The sequence below is a fragment of the Schistocerca serialis genome, chromosome 8 (assembly GCF_023864345.2).
Source record: "Schistocerca serialis cubense isolate TAMUIC-IGC-003099 chromosome 8, iqSchSeri2.2, whole genome shotgun sequence".
Taxonomy (NCBI): Eukaryota; Metazoa; Arthropoda; class Insecta; order Orthoptera; family Acrididae; genus Schistocerca; species Schistocerca serialis.
In genome coordinates, this window is record NC_064645.1 from 343,116,670 (window position 1) to 343,139,388 (window position 22,719).

Genomic DNA, 22,719 nt, shown 5'->3' on the forward strand with positions numbered 1-22,719 from the left:
GGAGAAAGAGCGACAGCTAACCTTGACAGATATGCTGGGTGGGGGAATGGTGAAACACTGGGTCACAATTTGTGTCCAAAACCGACACGCATTGACAGATACCTGCACGCGCTGTCAAATCACCACCAGAGCCAAAAAAGACAAATCACTAATTCGCGCAAGGCGAGAATCAGAGCCGAAGCGCCTCTCACTACATAAAACCCCTGGAATGCGTTCTGAGGAGCAAACCATACTTCAGCAGTCACGTAAGTAGTCTCACGAAACCTAACACTCGGCGAAGTGACACGTCGGAAGAAGAAATGTGGCTTGGCTTTTCTGACGTACATCTCCAGGGCGACAGCCAGAATAGGCCGTATACTGCATAAACATGGCGTAAGGATTGTTAACAGACCGAGCAAGATGATCAAAGAGCGTGTGAGATCGGCAAACGACAAAAGGGTTCAATGACGGGTACGTACTGTAAACTGTGTACGTGTGTAAAAGTTGAAAGGGGTTTGTTTGCTCGTCATAACTACTGAAAGTAAATTGGAAGCGCAGGATACGTTAGATTGGTTAATGTTTCTCATTAACATCAGAATAACAGTAAAGTTGTTCGCATCTTAAAGGGACACCTGAATATTAATTAACATCTTCAAAGAACATAAGAAATGGACGTGGTACAGTAGTGATTAGGCTGCAAGGGAAACTGGCAGGTCGGAACGAAAGTCGTCACTTAGAATGAATTCGATCAAAAACTGTGCGACCTGACAAGTCACAAGCAATTTCTTTGATAATATTGTTCAACAGAAATGTTAGTTCAGTATGCATGACGTGAAGTTGAGTTTGTCGACAGTGGATAAGCAGTCACGAATTTGTCGTCCACTCATGTGCTGAAGAGAAGTGGCTAGTGATTAACGAATAAAATTACGTAAAAAACTCTCTTCCGTAATTTCCCTGTGGATGAAATTTAACACTTCCCGGGCGTAGAGTGGAGACAGCTTCAGCAGCTGACAGACTGTGGTCCCAGAGACTGAGTCGGCGACATTAGGAATGGGCCTCAAGGATTGAAGTCTCAGCGCCAGTACACCTTCTGCTAGTCTCGAAGTTTCAAATCAGAACCTTTTTCGTACTTCCTTTCTCATTTTCACTTAGTCTCCCCTGAGAATTGACGTAGCGTTCTTCGTCCGATCAAAATCGTACAAACACTGGTCGAACAGTCAGGAAGTAGAAACGGGAAGTGGCTCTCTCCTTCCACACGAAGCTGCCGACGCGGCAAATCAGATTTTACCATCCATGAACAGAAAAGTTTGTTGTTTATGGACTTGTGCGCTGCCAGTCTGTTGCGACAGTTACTGTTTCATTAGCAGAGGAATGCGATCAGTAGCGTCGCTTCATCTCACGGTTGCTGCGTGCGGAGGCGTGGCGCCAGGATGACGTTCTGAGATTAGCTCGGGAAGAATAGTTTCGGCCAGAGAGCAAAACCCTCCTTCCCTACTCTACCGATAAGCCCCTGACGAAGCAGGCACGTCGTGCCGACTGTGTTATGGAAACACCTCCTAGATTTGTAACTGACTCCATTCTGGGCAGACAAAACGTGAAAGCGTGTCTCGCTGTAGCCACTCGCGCCGCCGTTGAGCAGATTCGCTACTCCCGCAGCGAAAGTCACTGTATTTCTAAAGGATCAACTCCTCTGGCCTTGCAGGCGTTACCAGCCGTTTGAGAACAGGCGACAGAAGTGGGCTCCCGTCTGTTTTCAGGTGAGCTAAAAAGAAGGAAAGTGTCTCTATACAGTCGGGACGTGTATGTACGAAAATATAACAATATAGTGGGAAGCCAGTTACTTCACGAAAGTTTACAGTTGTCAAAGAAAATGGAGTGTTGTAAAGGGTTACTTAGTAATCTCGTGCAATTGTTTGTCATTACTGAAGACGGTTCTCATGCCTTCTCTACTGTGGTAGCGTAAGAAGCATGATATCAAACCAGTCGGTCATTTAAGTGACACAACCTAATAAGTGCCTTATTTCAAAATCTATATTGGAGTGACTGAGAATGAGTGGATGATCCATCAGTAGCACAATCACCGACCATAAAAGATACTACGCGTTGGGACAGATGCAGAAACCGACCGTGGCAGAGCACACAAAGTGCGAGACTGACCATATGCCTGCAATAAAATTCACCGACACTCAGGTTCTCGCTGGGGAGAAGAGCTCCCACGTCTGCTTGTTGTGGGAAGCCACAGAAATTCACAAACAAGACAACACCTTCAACAAGAAAGAGGCCTCAAGTTAAACGGATCCTTGATTCCCGTGCTACAGGAACGACTATTGCAGGTAGCAAGGGGAGAACCGTAGCGCTACTAACCAAGGAAATGCCACGAGATGTTGGCACTCCACGAACATACTGTCCGCGGCCACGAGCTCGTCTCCAGTCCGCCACCGGCAATCAAGCGTGAAGGTTGACAGTGCCAGCCACTAAAGTGCGCGTCATTTACAACGGCGGCCGAGTTTTGGTTCGTTCTGCGCATCTGACGTCACAAAACAGTCAGCCAATGAACAGAGAACGACGTTGCCAGAGCTCGACTGCAGTGCAGAGCATGGACGAATGTCTTCAGTTTTAGAAACGTTCAGTCATAAATAAAGTAATTGAACAAAACCAATACAAAGTTAGGAAACAGCATTCTTTATACCAACTGCTTCATATTCTATTAATTAATTAAACCAAACAAGCAATAAGCCTCCTAATTCAGGCTGTAGCAAGGAAAGGTGTTTGTATCATTCTCACTAACTGCTTTTTCGCAATAAAGAACAGCGGTAATTGTTTCTTTCCTATTGTGCTTCGACGAAACGTGAGTAATTCGTAGTCATATCAACAGTGTTTGTCGGTAGTTTGCGCGCTATTTTAAATTCCTTCGGAAGGTCCATTGAATGACGAGCTGCTTTAGTGTAATGGTTAAAGTGCTGCTGAGCGAAAGATTCTGAGTTCGAACCTTGTTCAGTGCTTAATATTTCCTTTATTTAAAAACAATATCTAAGTGTCTTACTTCATGAATTTTATTCGTTTGAATGTAATTTTTGGAAATTTGTAGTGGCAACTAAAATCGGCCATATGGAAAGTATACGGTGCGGACTTTCACCTCTGCAAACTCTTCAAAATTTCGTGCAATGGGTTACTACATCTAATGCTGCACAATAACGCCGTTGAACATCGAAACAAAATTAAGTCATTTATGGGGAGAAGGTATCAGTCAAGAAGATGTGTAAAAATCAAATTACTGGGCCAAATAGTTTTTGTGAAATCGAATGATAGAGTGTGTCAAAGCAGTCGAAACACCATGTGTCTGCACAGGCGAGCAGTGCAGTGATGACAAAATCACGCACAGCGCGGAATGCGGTGAGCACGTCTCTGTAGCAGCGAAAGGGTTAATGCGGCCTGGGGAGGCTTTACTTCATGAACTGCGCCCTCCCCCCTAAACGTAAGTTTGCGAACTATACTATGGCGCTGCTTCCCTTGGCGTTTGCAACTGGCAACGGAGCAATCTCCCGCGTCTGGGCGGGCATGCGCGAACCGCCAAGATAAAAGAATTGAACTATAGTGTTGGTGAAACATCAGGAAAGTCATTAAAAGAGCGTCGACACAAGATACCGAGACAGAAAAACAGGCAATATGTCAACGTTATCTTTTATTGCCCTTTGCGGTTTAAATACTACTTTCCAACTATTCCATTTCAGTATCACTGTCTGTCACACGATCAATGTATGCTTTCGTTATAGGATGGGAATGTCCATTCGCTTAATGCAATCGCCAATCAATTCTTTTTGTGAACTGTGTTACAGTGCATGCAGTGAAACCGATGGGCGCCACGTTGATCTGTTGCTGGAGAGATAAGTTGACTATGTAAACAAACTAAAACTCATTTCCAACCATTAGCTCCTTATTTCAGAGTAATGAGCTTAGTATCTTCTGCCACCCGTATTATATTTCACTAAAGGTTTGAGACACCCTTCAGAACACCAGCCACAGTACTGCGCTGCGTAGGAAATTTCATTAGATTGTGCCCTGGGAAATTGTCGGGATTTGTGGTGAATGTAGTAGTAACGTGTCTGACAACCCTGAAGCTTTCAGCAAACTAGGCGAGATTTGGTTGCCCACTCATCATACGACGTAGCACGCAGGAGTTTGCTACGTCATCAGCGCACAGCCCCATAATGATCCTGCATAATGCGCTAGCAGCGGGCAGCGGCTACCGCAGAGCAATTTTCCGCCCTTGATTGGTCACGCCCGGAAAGGCCGCTGTGGGGCCATTTTCGGGTTATGGCAGGACATGTCGTGCTCCAACTCCAGTCCACAGCGTGTCCAAGGTGCTGGACCCGTAATACCTGCTCAAGGGAGCCGCGTTCGAACCTCTGCTTCGACTATGCCTTGCAGAATTTCTCTTAGCGTGCAACTTAGGTAAGTCTTTTTATATCCGTTGTTCATGAAAATGTTGCTTTTCCCTGTCCGTCTCCATAGTTTGGCGATTTCAGACCTTAAAATTTCATAGAGAGCAACCGTTGCAATGAAAATTAAATCTATTAGCTTTTACGAGTTAGGATATTGTCTTTCCTCCTTTTCTAATTCATCTTTCTCCATGGAAATTCTGGTAGTTAATGACTGCAGATTTGCAGTGGTTTGTATGGATCTTTGCTGTCTCGCACCCCTGTTTTATTGTATCCTGTATTCCTTTATGAGGTTGAAAATGTGAACTACATAAACCTTTTTCGGTATGTTAATGCTTCCGGTATTTCAGATGAAATTAGTGAAGATGTTCATCAAAGCTGTAGAAGTAATACAGCAATAAGTATTTAGGTGTGGCAACGAGCCAGAAAGTTAATTGGTGGATAGATCCTCGTTTGTGGCATATATTCGTTATTCTGAAGGCAAACTTTTCCAACTGATAGTAATACAGCTTTTGTTATTCAAAAGTTTGTAAAGCTGAGAATCTCCACCGTATGAGACTCCTGTAAGATATTTTCCGTAACTGCTGGTGAACAGAGCTAAGTAATCTCTGGACGGTCAGGAAGAAGTGTACAGGAAAAAGGCAGATGTTCAATTGGAAACCCATAAATCTGAATGTGTAGCATTTGCGAATTTTTTAAAAGGTTGTCTACACTGTTGATCGATGGACTATAGGCAAAATAATCAGTGAATGTGAGGTAGATAAGTATCACTCACTTTTGATACCGTTCGAATAGTAAAAATGGCAGTATTAAGTCTTTGAACAAGATCCTAAACATGGGCTTTCCACGACAGCTTACTATCTATCTGAACACCTAGAAATTTGAACTGTTCAGCTTCACTAATCATGTGCCAGTTCTGTGATATTAAAACGTCAGGTATTGTTGAATTGTGTGTCAGAAACTGTATAAACTGAGTGTTACTGTGATTTAACGTTAATTTATTTTCTACAAGCCATGAACTGAGGTCATGTGTTGCACAATTTGAAACCGAGTCAATGTTTCACACAACATCCTTTACTACCAAGCTAGTGTCATCAGCAAACAGGAATATTTTAGAGTTACCCATAATACTAGAGGGCATATCATTTATATAAATAAGGAACTGGAGCGGTCCCAACACTGATCCCTGGGGCACCCCCCACTTGACAGTAGCCCACTCAGATCCCACATCACAGCTGTAATCAATATTGTGAATAATGACCTTTTGCTGCCTGTTGCTAAAGTAAGAGGTGAACCAATTGTGAGCTACTCCCCTTCTTCTGTAATGGTCCAACTTCTGGAGCAATATTTTGTGATCAACACAGTCAAATGCCTTAGTTAAATCAAAAAATACGCCAAGCGTTCGAAAGTTTTTTTAGCCCATCCAGTACCTCACAGAAAAAAGAGACTACAGCATTTTCAGTTGATAAGCGACTTCTAAAGCCGAACTGTACATTTGATAGCAAATTGTGTGATATAAAATGATCAATTAACCTTACATAGCCTTTTCGATAACTTTTGCCAACACTGATGGCACAGAAATAGGTCTAAAATTATCTACACTGTCTCTTTCTCCCTTTACTACTGAGTACTTTAATCGCTCAGGAAACTGACCATTCCTAAAGGAAAAATTACAAATATGGCTAAATACAGGGCTAACATATGCAGCACAGTACTTCAATATTCTGCTAGACACTCCATCATAACCATGAGAGTCCTTAGACTTCAGTGATTTAATTATTGACTCAATCTCCCTCTTGTCTGTATCACAGAGGAGTATTTCAGACGTCAATCTCGGAAAGGCATTTGCTAAGAAATTTATATGATTTCCTGTAGAAACTAAATTTTTATTTAATTCACCAGCAATGCTCAGAAAATGGTTGTTAAATACTGTACATATATCTGATTTATCAGTAACAGAAATATTATTACTGCAAACTGACTTTATATCATCGACCTTGTTCTGCTGACCAGACACTTCCTTCACAACTGACCATATGGCTTTAATTTTATCCTGTGAATTAGCTATTCTATTTGCATACCACATACTGCTTGCCTTGCTAATAACATTTTTAAGCACCTTACAACACTGTTTATAATGGGCTACTGTAACTTGATTGTGACTACTTCTAACATTTTGATAAATTCCCCCTTTGTTCTATATGATATCCTAATCCCATTATCCCACTAGTCAGCCACCCGGGCTGTCCATTACTGCTAGCACCCTGTTTAGAATGTTCTAATTGAAAGCAACTCTCAAAGAGAATGAGAAATGTGTTACGGAAAGCATTGTACTTATCTATATTCTCGGCACTATAAACATCTTGCCACTCTTGTTCCTTGACAAGTTTTAAAAAACTTTCTATTGCTGTTGGATTAAGTTTCCTACATAATTTGTAATTAAATATGAGATTGGTTTGAGTTCAAAAGCCTTTTAGTGTTAAAATTTTATCATCATGGTCGAAGGGCCAATCACCCTTTTACTAACAGAATGCCCATCTAGTAATGAAGAATGAATAAAAATATTGTCTATGACTGTGCTACCGTTCCCCTCCACCCTAGTTGGAAAAAACAGTTTGCATCAAATCATACGAATTTAGGAGATCTACCAACAACCTTTTTACTGCATAGTCATATACAAAATTAATATTGAAGTCATCACATATAACTACTTTCTGGTACTTCCTACAAAGTGAATCAAGAGCCCTCTCTAGCTTAAGCAAAAATGCTCTGAAGTCAGAATTAGGGGACCTATAAACAACAACAATCAGAAGTTTAGTTTCACTAAATTCAACTAATGCTGCCCAACTTTCAAATACCTGTTCAGTGCAGTGTCGTGATACGTTTATAGACTCAAATGAAATTTTTTACGTACAGAGCCACTCCCCCCACCCCGCAAGGAACTCATTGAGAAACAGCCAGCTAATCTGTAGCCAGGTAAAGGAAGCCCCTGAATTATCAAATTATTTAAGTGGTGCTCTGATATACCAATAATTTCAGAGTTAACGTGTATTAGCAGTTCACTAACTTTATCTCTAATACCTCTTATATTTTGATGAAAATGTGTTCAGAATTTTATTCGTGACCCTCCATCTTCAGTCAAAAGTATTTTATACGAAAAGCGAAGTCAATTTCGTAACTAAAGGACTGTTTGAATTAGTCTTCATTGTTCATGATAATGCGAAGGAAGATCATAGTTTCATCTTAATACAATTAACTCCTGTGTAATTAAAAGGTTCGTAATACAATTTAAATTTAAAGCAATATTTTCATTCATTTACAAACATTTCACTAAGTTTATCCTCGCCATATGATAGCAAATAGAAACATTATGTACTGCCACGCCTTGCACAATTGCGTGGACGATTAACTGAATTTTTGGAAATCCAGCAAAACTCTTATTTGGCAAAGCAGCCTGAAGTAAATGAGAAGTCAAACAACCGTGTAACCATTTATTTCAGGTGCGTGCAATTCAACCTTTCACATTACACAGTTAAGTAGACAGAGCAGAGATGAGTTACGTGTTGCAGGTAAGGAACAATTGTAGGGCCTAAACGAACTTTGTGAGACGAAGTTAGGAAATAGCATTCATTTGCAAACTTTTAACATAATTCAATAGACGCATTTTCTAACAGGTCATAGTATCACCACGCGGCAGTTCGCCATTGTGTTGATTTTTGATGAGTAAGCTACTCTGTGTACTGTTGATAGTCATTCTTTGTATTCAGTTTCATTTACAGATAATCAGATTCAGGTTACAGTCATTTGAACCACTCACATCGAAAGTAATTTACGTAGTTAATGTACGTGTTCAAAAGTAGGTTATCAAAGGCTATTTTAGATCAGAATAGTGTATCGGAATTTAGAACACTTAGTTTGAGATTGCTAGCTATATACTGACACAATGTATTCTTGTAGAAACACAAAAATAAAAGTTCACACTTCTGCGAAACAGTTCATACTATACAGCAGGCGTAATAATAAATATTCTTAAGTAAGAGGTTTTCTGACACACAGTTTCCACGCTCAGCGCATAACTTTCATCCAATGAAAGTGTGCCAGGCTGACACCCGAACCCAGCTTTCCTGATTTTTGCATGCAGTCACCTTAACGATTAGGGTATCAGCGGACGTCTAATGTAAACGCAAACTCTGACTGTTCGTCGACCCATCTTACTACGATGATACCAAAAAAATAACTGCACCTACACCCTACTCCACTATCCTCATTTAAGTCACATGATCGTCTAGTACCAATTGTGCACCACATACAGAGCTCCCAACCTATCAGTATGTGCTTTCTAGGGGTTGACCAATATTTTGCCTGGTGAATTTATTCTATTCATGACTGTAGGGTAAATTTTTCTGGGTGTTAAGTCCTCAGACCTTTGAGACAATCTCTGAAGATTATCAGGTATACTTAAGATTCGCAAGCATTAGTGCGTTCTACGCTGAAGAGCCAAAGAAACGGGTATAGGCATGTGTATTCAAACACAGAGATGTGTAAACAGAAAGAATACGGCCCTGCGCTCGGCAAATCGTATATAACACAGTAATCTGGCATAGTTATTAGATAGGTTACTACTGCTACAATGGCAGTTTATCAAGATTTAAGTGAGTTTGAACGTGGTGTTATAGTCGACGCACGAGCGGTGAGATACAGCATCTCCGAGGGAGTGATGAAGCGGGCATTTTTCCATAGGACAATTTCACAGGTGTCCGTGAATATCAAGAATACGGTAAAACATCAAATCTCCGACGTCGCTACGGCCGGAAAAAGATACTGCAAGCAGGGAACAAACGACGACTGAAAATAGTCGTTCAACGAGACAGAAGTGTTGCAGTTTTCAACGTCGGGCCGTCAGGAAGTGTCAGCGTGCGAACCATTCAACGAAACATCATCGATATGGGCTTTCGGAGACAAAGGCCCACTCGTGTACCCTTTATGACTGCACGACACAAAGCTGTAGGTATCGCCTGGACCCTTCAACACCGACATTGGACTGTTGACTGGAAACATGTCACCTGGTCGGACGAGTCTCGTTTCAAATTACATCGAGCGGATGGACGTGTACGGGCCTGAAGACAACCTCATGTCTGCATGGATCCTGCATGTCAGCAGCGGACTGTTCAGTCTGGTGGAGGCTCTGTAATGGCGTTGGGCGTTTGCAGTTGGAGTGATACGGGAACCCTGGTACGTTTGGTACGTTTAGAAACGACTCTGGCAGGCGACACGTACGTACGCATCCGGTCTGATCACATGCATCCATTCATGTACTTTGTACATTACAACGGACTTTGGCAATTCCAGCAGGACAGTGCGACACCCCACACGTCCAGAATTGTTACAGAGTGGCTCCAGGAACCCTCTTCCGCTGGCCACCATACTCCCAAACATGAACATCATCGAGCATGTCTGGGGTGCCTTGCAACGTGTGTTTAGATATCCATCCTCTCTTACTCGTAAGGATTTATGGACAGCCCTGCAGGATTCATGATGTTAGTTCCCTGGAGCATAACTTCAGACATTAGTCGAGTCCATACCTTGTCGTGTTGCGGTACCTCTGCGTGCTCTCGGAGTCCTCGCACGATATTAGGCAGGTTTACGAGTTTCTTTGGCTCTTCAGTGTATTATGAGGCGGTGATAGTGGTTGTGCTGGACACATGGGATCTGTTGGCAAGACGATTCCTGCAGGCGGCAGTGGTTGCATCTCGAGTCTGAAGGGCTTTCCTTGTCACCGTAGCGATCAAGATGGGACAGTTACGCTATCTGATCAAATGTATCCGGTCACCACTACGTAATGAGGAATTGACCACTAGATACCACGGTAGGCGGTTCCGCCTATGCACAAGGAGGCAGCGTGTATTCTTTATATAAGACTATACAGCCTACAGTTGCAGATTAACTTTATCGTTTACCTAGGTTTCAACGTTAGTAATAACGTCTTCTTCAGAACCTGCAAAAAGTTAATATTATAATGTGCCAGTGAATTATTAGATAAGGTCATCCTACAGGATGTAGCGTGTAGTACTTACATAAAATATTACTTAAATGTTTGCCTAAAACAAGCCATGTCCTAAGTCAACTTGTATAAAACTTGATGCATATCCATAAGGTTTTGTTACTTCTATTAAACAAGCTGTAGCAAATTCACTTTAAGTCGGTTGTATGGGCCTCGTCGTGTGACTAGACTGCGGACCGCGAGGGCTTCGCGGTCTGCCTCACAGAGGGCGGCGCGCATGCACGAGACGTGTAGAATCAAACTCTTATTACGCACGCGTCAGATAACATTTTTGCTATGAATTAATTTTATATTTTACTATTGTAAGTTAATTACAGTATCCAGCATGACTACGTTTTACATTCTACTACAGAGCCTTATAAACTGACGAACAAATCTCGTATGAACATCTGTAGGAAAGGTTCTATTATTACAGAAAATGTAATGTTCACATGCACTATGAATTATAGTAAACCTAATACAGGCTGGAAGCCTTCGAAGTATGCCCTATTTTTAGATACAGTTGATCGTTCAGTAAATTGCCTCTATCTGTAATTAGGTGTGTATAAATTTATAGTTCCTCAAGCCTTTCGAGTCTATAACCTTAACTTGATGATGTAGTAGCTCTGTCACGTAAAGGTTTAGGTGTATGAGCCATTTGCACCAGATGTTCCGCAAAGGCTGACCCCCGTGTTCCGACGCCCTTTATTGGAAGATGTTCTTTAAACCTTAGTGCTATAGCTCTGCCTGTTTGACCTATGTAATAACATAGGCAGTCATCACACATAATCTTATCTACGCCTGATTTCACTATCTTATCACATTCTTTCTCAAGGGTTCTAACATTTTGCGTGGTTTCTGTTTGTTCTATGTCGTGTCTCCGTACCACTTTCGCGCAACGACGCTCTGAGCGTGTTTTTTAGGGAATTGACTAGTTTGAACCTGGGACCTGTTGCTGGTAAGGAGACACCAGACCACACATAATATGTAGAGTTCAGAAGAGTTTAGTGAGACTAGCGATGATATAACCAAATACTTAATGATTTCAGCGTCAGCTCCACTGCACTCCCTGTAAAAGAATCTTAATACTAACTAAATTTAGTGAAAGGGGTTCAAGGCTTTCCTAATTTTAGTTAGCTGGTAAAATAATGTCGAAAAAGCAGTTATTTTATTCTACTCATAAAACATTGTTTATAAATTGCACTATTGATAAAAGAAAATGTTTTAATACAGGATGATAAAAACCAACGGCATACAACAAAAATGTGAACGAATATTCCCTGAATGGGTTTCCAAGTTCTACAATGAATCGAAGGATGACCTATGCCATATCACATCTATAATCTAGGTTTAAATTAAGTTTCACAAAAGAGAAAACTATCAAAATGGTCTACAGAGACCCTCAATTATCTTTAATTACTTATCTAACTTGTCGTAAATTACAGTGGATGATGTGGCTTCTCAATAACTATATAACAGAAAAATCATCGCGTTTCAGATTTTTACTTCAAGTGGCAAATGTGAACACCATGAGCTTTAATTGACGATCGACACTAGTATTACACAAAAAGGAGGTGTAACAGATGAGACTTCTCCAGTTCTGAGTGAAGCTTTATGCGCTGTTATGCGGCATAGTGTGCGTTCATTACCTTGTCGGTGTTCGTCAGGGGGCGGCGGACAGCACAGCTCTGCTCACCTCGCCGTCTCGGAAGCAACTCTCTCCTAACTTCTCCTTACAACAATTTACTGAAGTTGGTTTAAAGAAACTATATGGCTGTGTTTTCATCTGACCAATCAGGGTCTCAATGTTAACCTTAAGCTCCGCCTTCAAAAATTCTGTCTATCTAATGAAAAACGTTATACTTTTCGTGTTGGGGCAATGTTTTTAAAGTTTGCAATGTAACAGAGACGCGAAAAAGTCTCACGCTAAAACTTGCAGCTGGTGTGGTCCTTTTCGTGTTATCGTAAGATCTATACTATTCTTCTGGAGGGCTCTATCTTTTAACATGGGCTGGGGGGTGGTCCTGAGGTAACAGAGACGCGAAAAGTCTCACGCTAAAACTTGCGGTTTGGGTGTGGTCCTATCGGTTAGCTGGCGACGTGGGTGTCCGTCCCTTATCGTAGGGCCTTCCAGCTTAACACGGTTCTGTTCTCGGCTTCTGTTCTCGTTTCTCCCCTCGGAACCGCGTCTGTCTCACGGTGGGAAGGTATGACATGCATTTAGGCATTCTTGTGTTAGTCTGTGGTATTCCATTTGCTCACTCGTTACTCGTATTACTTTGGTTAATTTAATGTCACGATTTATTCGGAGCTATGTGACATACTACTGGATTTGCTTATCATGTCACGGTTTTCATGGAAGGTGTTGGATTTGCCTGACACCTTACAGGGCATGAACCAAATTTCGCTTTATACTGTTACTCGTTGAGAAGGAAATTTTAAAACTTGAATTTTTCAACAGGCGCCATATCTTGTAGGAGACATTACCTATATAAGGAACCGACAACCATTTCTTGGTCTGATCTTGGGTTTGCTAAAGTCGTTGGCCTTTTTCACGTTTTCTTATGATATAATTGCCTCACTATCTTTGGATCACAGCCATTATTCTGTGCAATACTCTCGAGAATTTGTAATTATTTTTCCAGATTGACATCTGACAACGGGATAGAAATCGCCCGATGGATACTAGAATAGAAAAACGCCATTTTATGCGCTTGGGGGTGGGTTGAATCGGTCGGGATGATGATGCCTGAATAAGTTGCCTTCTGGAATATGTTGAACTCTATTTTAGCATCTTTAATAGTCAAACTTAAATCGAGATAATTTAATGATCTATCAGCTGCTTCAAATTCTTGTGTGAATTTTATTTTTTCATGTAGACTGTTAAACGTTGCGAAAATTTGCTATATTGCATCTGGAGAGTTATTAATCAGTAGAAGAATGTCATCCACGTATCTCGCATAAAAGATGATGATGTTCACTAACTCCGGGTAATTTCGAAAAAAAGAACTATTCCAGGGAGTTTATAAAAATTTCAGACATGATAGATGCAAGTGGACGCCCCATAGCTAGGCCACATGGCTGTGAATGTAATTTTTTATTGAATGAAAAATAATTGTAACTAAGAGTCGTTCTAAGAAGAACATTAGCTCATCAATTTCTATGGTGGATAATTTATTGTGGTACCTTAAGTTTTGTTCTATTATGTTCGTCTGATCCACTGGTACGTTTGTGTACAAACTAATGATGTCAAATGACACCAATTTGGTGTTTTCGGAACATGTTATGGTTTTAAGTCTGTTGGCTAAGTCCACTGAATTTTTTATGGAAAATTATTTTGAAACACGAAATATTCTTTAATTTTATAATGTGTGTTGCTAATTTATGATAAGCAGTATTGGTGCTATCCACAATAGGGCGGATCGAATGGGAAATTTTGTGGAACTTGAATTGACTCCTTAACGTCGGGGACTTGGGGTTCATGTTTATCAATGCCTTTTTTCTAAATTCTCCGATCAACTTCTTAGTATTGCTAATACTCGCTCTAATATCCCTCTGCATGGCGGGCGTTGGGTCTACCTCTAGTGGTACGATGCCATTCTCTTCAAAGAACATTTCCGTTTTCTGAATATATTCTTTTTTTGTAGAAACGATAATAGTGTTCCCCTTATCGGCCTTAGTTATTAGGGCTTCATTATTTCTTAGTTTTTCGTTAATGTTTTGAACATTGCACATATCTTTCATGAACGTATTACTACCTAGACACTCGTTTTGTATTAATTTACAAGCATCGTAAGCAAGCCTCGTTTGGATACTTCTATCTGCTTTACCGCTATCAAGGCCAACCTTAAGATCCACTACCAACTTCCGAAGATTTTGAGGGGTCAAAATAGGTTCTATATATTATTTGAAGCCTTTACGTAACAATTTATTTTCGTCCTTTGTGAAAATATGTTTTACTTACAACGTGTTGATGAAACACAGACTGGACAGCCTCCCTTTTGCGCGCATTTTGGGATACACCGGAATTAATTCGACTGACTAATTTCTTTAACCTTTTGTCATGTCGCTGAGCAATTTCCATTTTACGATTATCTAACCATAAGTTGACATGTAACCAGAACCCATCTATCTGAAAATTGTACTTATCTCTAAAGGTTTTAGACAAAAATAATTGGAGGTCATATGCTTCAATGTTGAGGTTATCTTTTTTCGTGTAAAGTTCCGCCGTTCTTTCAACTAATATTTGCTGTATCAATTTCCGTTTAAGACTAGGCGACTTATTGTACATTCTACTGTTAAAAAAACCTTTAAGAAATTCCGGGATTACGTTGCAAAATTTACATTGTTTAATACAATATAATATTTTATGTAAGTACTACACGTTACATCCTGTAGGATGACCATATCTAATATAATTTACTAGTACATTATAATATTAATTTTTGCAGGTTCTGAAGACGACGTTACTACTAACGTTGAAACCTAGGTAAACGATAACGTTAACTTGCGGCTGTAGGCCGTATACTCTTACATAAACAACATCAGTTGCTGCCGCTGCATAAAAATGTTAAAAAAGGGTGTGTTGTGTTGTCAGTAGAGAAGTAGTAACAGCTCAATGGGTCGCCCACGACAGCTCAGTGACTCCGAAAGCAGACGAGTCTTTGGATGTCGAGTGAGTAACAAATCCACAAGGGGCATCTGAAACCTTTTGAAACTGCCCATATTAGCTGTTGGTGATGACATTGTGTAGTGGAAACGAGAACTAATAACTACAAGTAAACCAGGACCAGGCAGTGTTCATGTGCTGACAGTCAGCTTTGCGGAGGGTGGTTGCAAAAAACCGAAATAATCGAACGCTGAAGGAATCACTCTTGGATGCCACCATCAGTCCAGCTATCATAATAACTGTGCGTAGAGAGCTAAAAACAGCGTGGTAACGTTATCGAGCAGCTCCTCATGAACCACACTTTCCCCCCCAGGGGGTCCACAACTCTTTTGTGGACACGTGCGTAGCGAGCACGGGACCCCGAGCTAATGTGGCCCTCCTTCCTTTTCCGGGCTGCATACCTTCCCTTCCCTTTCCGCATCCCTCCCCGTCCCCCATCTTCGCCCCCCCCCCCTCACCTCTGTCTCTTTCCTTCCTTTCTCCCCCTCTGGGAGTATGGTTTGTGCCTACGTCCGGAGACGGACGCTCGAAACTGTTCCAAATTCCTTGCTCTTACACTTGCCAGTCCTCGTCCTTCCTCTGTCCTTCTCTTTTCCTTCCCTCTTCTCCTTGCCCTTTTCTCCGCTACGGCGTTTGAGACCCCCTCTTCTTTCCTTTCCCTTTCTCTTCTTTCCTCCCTGTGCGTGTCTGAAGGCCGACCCACGCACTTCCATGCGTAGCCGGTGACGGGGTAACGCGTAATTCCCCGCCCCGGGTAGACAGGTAGGACACGTACGTACCCCCTGGTAACGGCCAGGCCCAGGGAGGGGTGATTACCCGAGCTGATACCTTCCGAAAGTGCCGATTGGTCCCTCCGTCCGTTTGTCGGGAGGTGTGACCTGAGGTGTGAACAATCACCTAAGGCGGGTGTGCCCTCGGCGAGGGCCCCCACAAGGGAGGAGCGCGCCATCGGAGACGCCGGTAATCATGGGGGATTCTTCCGCAATGGTTTCCTCACCTTCCACTATGTCTGCTCACAAACGTAAGTTCACTGAGTCTCAGCCACAGACTGTTCTTCCATCGTTGCCACAGTTCCTTGTTGTTTCTCGGTCTGACGAAGGTCACGACTTTTCCACGGTCAACCCTTTCATTATACAGAAAGGTGTCGACGCAATTGCGGGTCCTGTAAAGTCTTGTTCCAGATTACGGAACGGCACCCTGTTGTTAGAAACACACAGTGCCCTCCAGGCTCAAAAATTGCTGCGTACTTCTCTGCTCCACACCTTCCCTGTCCGGGTGGAACCGCACCGTACCTTAAATTCCTCGCGTGGAGTCGTTTATACGCGCTCCCTCGATGGATTGTCTGACGAAGAAATTCAGCATTACCTGTCTGACCAGGGCGTCACAGCTGTTCATCGGGTTATGAAAAGGGTTGATTCGAACATCATTCCAACCCGCACTGTCTTCTTGACATTTGACAAAGTTCAACTCCCATTCGCCAGTCGACAGCCCACCGTGCCTCAGAAAGGAAAATACAGCACTGTCCTTGCTTCTCCTCGGCCAACAAAGGAGGCGGCCACGCAGACTTGCGACTTCACCTTTAGTACCACGGTCGTCAGATCGGCCAGCGCAAAGATCGCCCGTTCAACCTCACCCCTTTCGCCTGCCCACTCTATGGCTCACCCTTCATCGGGTTCTGTTAAATCTCGAGCCCAAAAGTCAGACGCCAAGTCTTCGAAAAAAGAGCATTCTCGTGAAGAGTTTTTACGTACCGCAACTTCACAACCATCGGTTCCTCCTTCATCTAAACATCATACTTCTAAGAAGGCTACGAAGAAACACAGTTCCTCTCCTTCTCCGCCAAGGCGTGTCCCATCTACAGCACCACCTGGCGGAAATCGCCCTCGGCCATCTTCTGTGTCGCCGAGGCGCACTGCTGGTGGCCGGTCAACTGGCCGATCGTTGGTGGCAGGAGCTGCTCCTGACCAACCTATGGATCAGGATCTTCTGCCTTCGACTGAATGCCATTCCATGCTGTCGGTCGCAAGCTCTGAGCAGTCGTTGAGTTGACAGCACCCTTGGTCACGTTCCTCCATTTTCTGTTCACCCTATGTCCATTATCCACTGGAATATCCGCGGCATTCGCGCCAATCGGGAGGAATTGTCGATCCTTTTACGATCCTACTCGCCGGTCATCTTCTGTCTTCAGGAAACAAAGCTGCGTCCCCATGACCGCTTTGTTCTCCCTCATTTTCAGTCCGTCCGATATGACCTCCCCTCTGTTGAAGGCACTCCAGCCCATGGAGGACTCATGATTCTGCTCCATGATACTCTCCATTATCACCCAATCCCCTTAAACACTTCCTTCCAAGCTGTCGCCGTCCGTCTTTCCCTTTCTGGATACACGTTCTCTCTTTGTACGGTATACATTCCATCGTCTACACCAATGGCACGAGCTGATCTCCTTCATCTTCTTGATCAGCTTCCACCCCCCTATTTGCTGGTTGGGGACTTCAATGCCCACCACCCGCTTTGGGGATCTCCACATCCTTGTCCACGTGGCTCACTATTGCTAGACGTCTTCCACCAAGCGGATCTAGTCTGCCTCAACACTGGGGTCCCCACATTTTTGTCTGCCTCCACGGCAAATTTATCTCATTTGGACCTTGCGGTCGGTACTGTTCCGCTAGCTCGGCGCTTCGAATGGTTCGCCCTTGATGATACACACTCGAGTGACCACTTTCCATGTGTTCTTCGACTGCAGCCTCAACTGCCATATATGCGCTCGCGTCGCTGGAAGTTTGCCCAAGCCGATTGGACACTTTTTTCGTCTCTAGCGACATTCGATGACCGTCGCTTTCCCAGCGTCGACGATGAGGTCACACATTTTACCGACGTTATTCTCACAGCTGCGGAACGTTCAATACCACGCACCTCCGAATTGCCCCGGCGCCCTCCAGTTCCTTGGTGGAACGAGGCATGCCGTGACGCAATACGTGAGCGGCGACGTGCTCTTCGCATTTTCCGTCACCATCCAACTTTGGCCAACTGTATCCGATATAAGCAGCTCCGTGCGCGATGCCGTCGCGTCATCCGCGATAGCAAGAAGGCAAGCTGGAAATACTTTATTAGCTCATTTAACACCTTCACTCCCTTCTCGGAAGTTTGGAGTCGGCTTCGACGGTTCTCAGGCGCGCCTAGTTTCTCCCCGGTCTCTGGGCTCACTGTCGCGCATGATACCTTAGTGGACCCCGTCGCAATTTCTAACTCATTGGGTCAGCACTTTGCTGAGATTTCGAGCTCTTCAAATTACCCGCCAGCGTTTCTCCCGAAGAAACGTGCAGCGGAAGTGCGACATCTTGCTTTCTCCTCTCACAATCGCGAAAGCTACAATACTGTTTTCTCCATGCGCGAACTCCAACATGCACTCTCTTCTTCTCGCTCCTCCGCCCCAGGACCGGATGGTATCCATGTCCAAATGTTGCTGCATTTATCAACCCATAGCCTGCGTTACCTCCTTCGCCTTTATAATCGAATTTGGACCGACAGTACCTTTCCCAGGCGATGGCGGGAAGCTATTGTCGTTCCCGTTCCGAAACCTGGAAAGGACAAACATCTCCCCTCTAGCTATCGCCCCATTTCTCTCACGAGTAGTGTCTGTAAGGTTTTGGAGCGTATGGTGAATTACCGTTTAGCTTGGTGGCTGGAGTCCCGCAGTCTTTTAACACCAGCCCAATGCGGATTCCGAAAGCATCGTTCTGCCGTTGACCATCTTGTTGCTCTCTCCACTTATATCATGAACAATTTTCTCCGGAAACGCCAAACGGTAGCAATATTTTTTGATCTGGAGAGAGCATACGATACCTGTTGGAGGACAGGCATTCTCCGCACACTGTTCTCTTGGGGCTTTCGAGGCCGGCTGCCCCTTTTTCCTCGCGAATTTATGGCAGAGCGCACATTTAGGGTGCGGGTGAACACTACTCTCTCCCGTACTTTCTCCCAAGAAAACGGGGTACCCCAGGGCTCCGTGCTGAGTGTTGTACTGTTTGCCATCGCCATTAATCCAATTATGGATTGTCTCCTTCCTGATGTCTCGGGCTCCCTCTTTGTGGACGATTTTGCGATCTACTACAGCTCTCAACGGACCAGCCTTCTTGAAAGACGTCTTCAAGGATGTCTCGATCGCCTCCACTCGTGGAGCATCGAAACCGGCTTCCGTTTCTCACCCGGTAAGACCGTTTGTGTAAATTTTTGGCGACGTAAGGAGTTTCTTCCGCCCTCCTTACATCTAGGTCCTGTCAACCTTCCGTTTTCCGACGTCGCTAAATTCTTGGGTCTTATGTTTGACAGAAAACTGTGCTGGTCCTCCCACGTTTCCTATCTTTCGGCTCGCTGTCTGCGTTCGCTTAACGCCCTCCGTGTCCTGAATGGTACCTCTTGGGGAGCGGACCGAGTGGTCCTTCTCCGCCTCTATCGCGCCTTAGTGCGCTCGAAATTGGATTATGGAAGCATAGTCTACTCCTCTGCTCGGCCGTTTATTCTTCGGCGTCTCGACTCTATCCACCACCGTGGATTACGTTTAGTATCTGGAGCTTTTTACACCAGCCCTGTGGAAAGCCTTTATGCTGAGACTGCTGAACCTCCGCTGTCCAATCGGCGGGCAGTCCTTCTGAGTCGTTATGCTAGCCATCTGTCTTCCATGCCTGCTAATCCAGCGCATGACCTTTTTTTCGACGCCTCCTTTGATGTCGGGTATGCAGGCCGCTCCTCCTCCCTACTACCCCCGGGAGTCCGCTTCCGTCAACTGCTCCATTCTCTTTCCTTCCGCTTTCCTAAAACCTTCTTGACAACTTGGGGTACAGCACCGCCTTGGCTCCGTCCCCGGATCAACTTGCTCAGAGACCTATGTCAATTTCCCAAGGATGGTACCCCTACACTTGTTTACCGTCGGGCATTTGCTGCTCTATGTGCACAAATGACGGATGCCACATTTATTTACACCGATGGCTCGAAAACATCGTTAGGTGTAGGGAGTGCCTATATTGTTGGCGACACCCCAAATAACTTTCGGCTTCCCGACCAGTGTTCGGTTTATACTGCGGAGCTTTACGCTGTTCTCCAGGCTGTCCACTACATCCGCCGCCATCAGCGGATACAGTACGTAATCTGCTCAGATTCTCTCAGCTCTCTCCTAAGTCTCCAAGCTCTTTACCCTGTGCACCCTCTGGTCCACCGGATTCAGGACTGTCTGCGCTTGCTCCACCTGGGGGGCGTCTCAGTGGCGTTCCTCTGGCTCCCGGGACACGCTGGTATCTGTGGAAATGAGGCGGCCGATATAGCGGCCAAGGCTGCAGTCTCTCTTCCTCGGCCAGCTATTCAGTCTCTTCCGTTTACCGATCTACGGAGCGTTTTATGCCGCCAAGCTGCTCATTTATGGCATGCGCATTGGTCAACACTTCCCCACAATAAATTGCGGGAAGTGAAAGCCCTTCCTTGCGCTTGGACCTCTTCCTCCCGAACGCGTCGTCGGGAGGAGGTAATTTTAGCTCGACTCCGGATAGGGCACTGTCTTTTTAGTCATCGACATCTTTTAAGCGGTGATCCTCCCCCACTCTGTCCCCACTGCTCTCAGCTGTGGACGGTCAGACACCTTTTAATTGAATGCCCCTATTTTAATCCGTTACGCTCCCGTCTACAGCTATCGCCTGATCTATCGTCGATTTTAGCAGATGACACGCGCTCAGCTGACCGCGTTCTACAGTTTATTAGTGACAGTGAAATGACGTCAGTCATTTGAAGCTTTTTTTTGGGGGACAACCAACCCCTTTCTATAGTGGATTTTTAAGCATTCCTTCTGCCTTTAGTTACTCAAATTTTATGATTTTGTTCCCATTGCTGCTGATTTTAAATTTCGTTTTTTTCCTGTTTTCTATGTCACGGGCTGGGCGCTAATGACCATAGAAGTTTTGCGCCCTAAAACCACAAAAAAAAAAAAAAAAAAAAAAGAACCACACTTTCCAGTGTCACTGTTAAGCGAAGCATGAGGAGGTGCACACAGAGCGACAGCACCGGACAGTGCATCACTGGAAACAAGTGATTCAGTGTGATATTCTGTGGCAATCCGATCCAAGTGTTTCGGTTTTGAGAATGCCTGTGAACGTTACCGATCACGTGTAGTGCCTACACTGAAGTAAGGAGGAGGTGGTGTAACGGGATGGCGATGTTTCCCGTCGTTAGGTTGTGGTCCCTTTATGCGTCGTTCGAATCAGTGCCGTATCATACAGCAGATTCTTTGAGCCAATGGTCTGTGGAGTGTAACATACCTGAAATATACTCCGCAAGGTGGTTTGCGGAGTATGCGTGTACATGACTGTAGGTATATAGTTACATCCAATTGATACGTAGCACTGTATAATGTCTCAGTGGTGACATTTTTGATCATGCACCATTTTATAGATTCATTGCTTTTAGTTTGAAACACATTAATACAGATTTGGAAAATGATTGTCTTCATTGTATCAAATTGTTGACAGCACACCTGATGATATCACTTCTTACTCTGATATACCATTTAAGTGGCATTAAAGTGAGTACCCCTCATGAATATGAAGTTAGTGACCTGTACTGTAATGTGGAATTTCGAGAGGAGAGTAACGAATCGCCTGACTATGGCTACATAGCCACAGTTACAATATCGTATCCTGAAGGAAATCAAAGGAAGTATTCCGAACCACATGGTAGATGGAATACATCCATTTACGGCAACCATGATGGAAACTGGAATGAACCAATGGCGTACTACAAATCTGGCTACAGCTACAGTGCTGATTGAAAAAGAAGCGTATATGTCGAGCAGTTTAACAGATCTTGGGGATCTGATCTGAATTCCAAACACCATTGTTCCAAACCATCGTCGAGATAATGTAGCAGTTTCCGTGGGGCCTGGACGACGAACGTTATCCGCCGTTTCGAATTTGCTAAACGGACTTCATTATTCAAGCGCAAGCGCGCATGATTGCACGTCATTCACTTTGATTGTAATAATTGATCGGCAGCTGTCAGTTCATGTGTCGAGTGTAGACTAGTTAACGCAAGTGGTTCATATTATTGGGCGACATTATAGTATTCAGTCAGGGAACAAATCGCTGGCCCAAAGAGGTTTTACTGGAAGAAATTGACTTGCTGAGGTTTGTTGGAGTGGAAATGTTCCGTGGAAACTAGTGTGTTTGAGTTTGACGCAACTTTCCGATCGTACGTTTCTACTTCTATGCCGAGATTTCCTTCCTGCTTTTCTCTGATGTTGACGAAAACGTTGAAATAACCGATTGGAGCTTAAACAGTGATAGCGTTGCACATTTCCGGACCAGTGGTGGCTATTTTGAATTTGAGGGTAATGAGACTGCAGCGGGGCAGTGAGAAGGTTAGATAAAAAGCTTTAATTCTCATCGTCGAGAACATAATCAAATGTCAGTGAAATTTCTCTACGTCTTTGCCCTACAGTATCCTTTTTTCCCCATGGATGAATTGTCAGATACCTTAAGAAGAATTCTGAATTTTGGCCTTTCAGGCAACGTTCGACCTGTGAAATCACTTTTTCGTCATTCTGCAAAGTC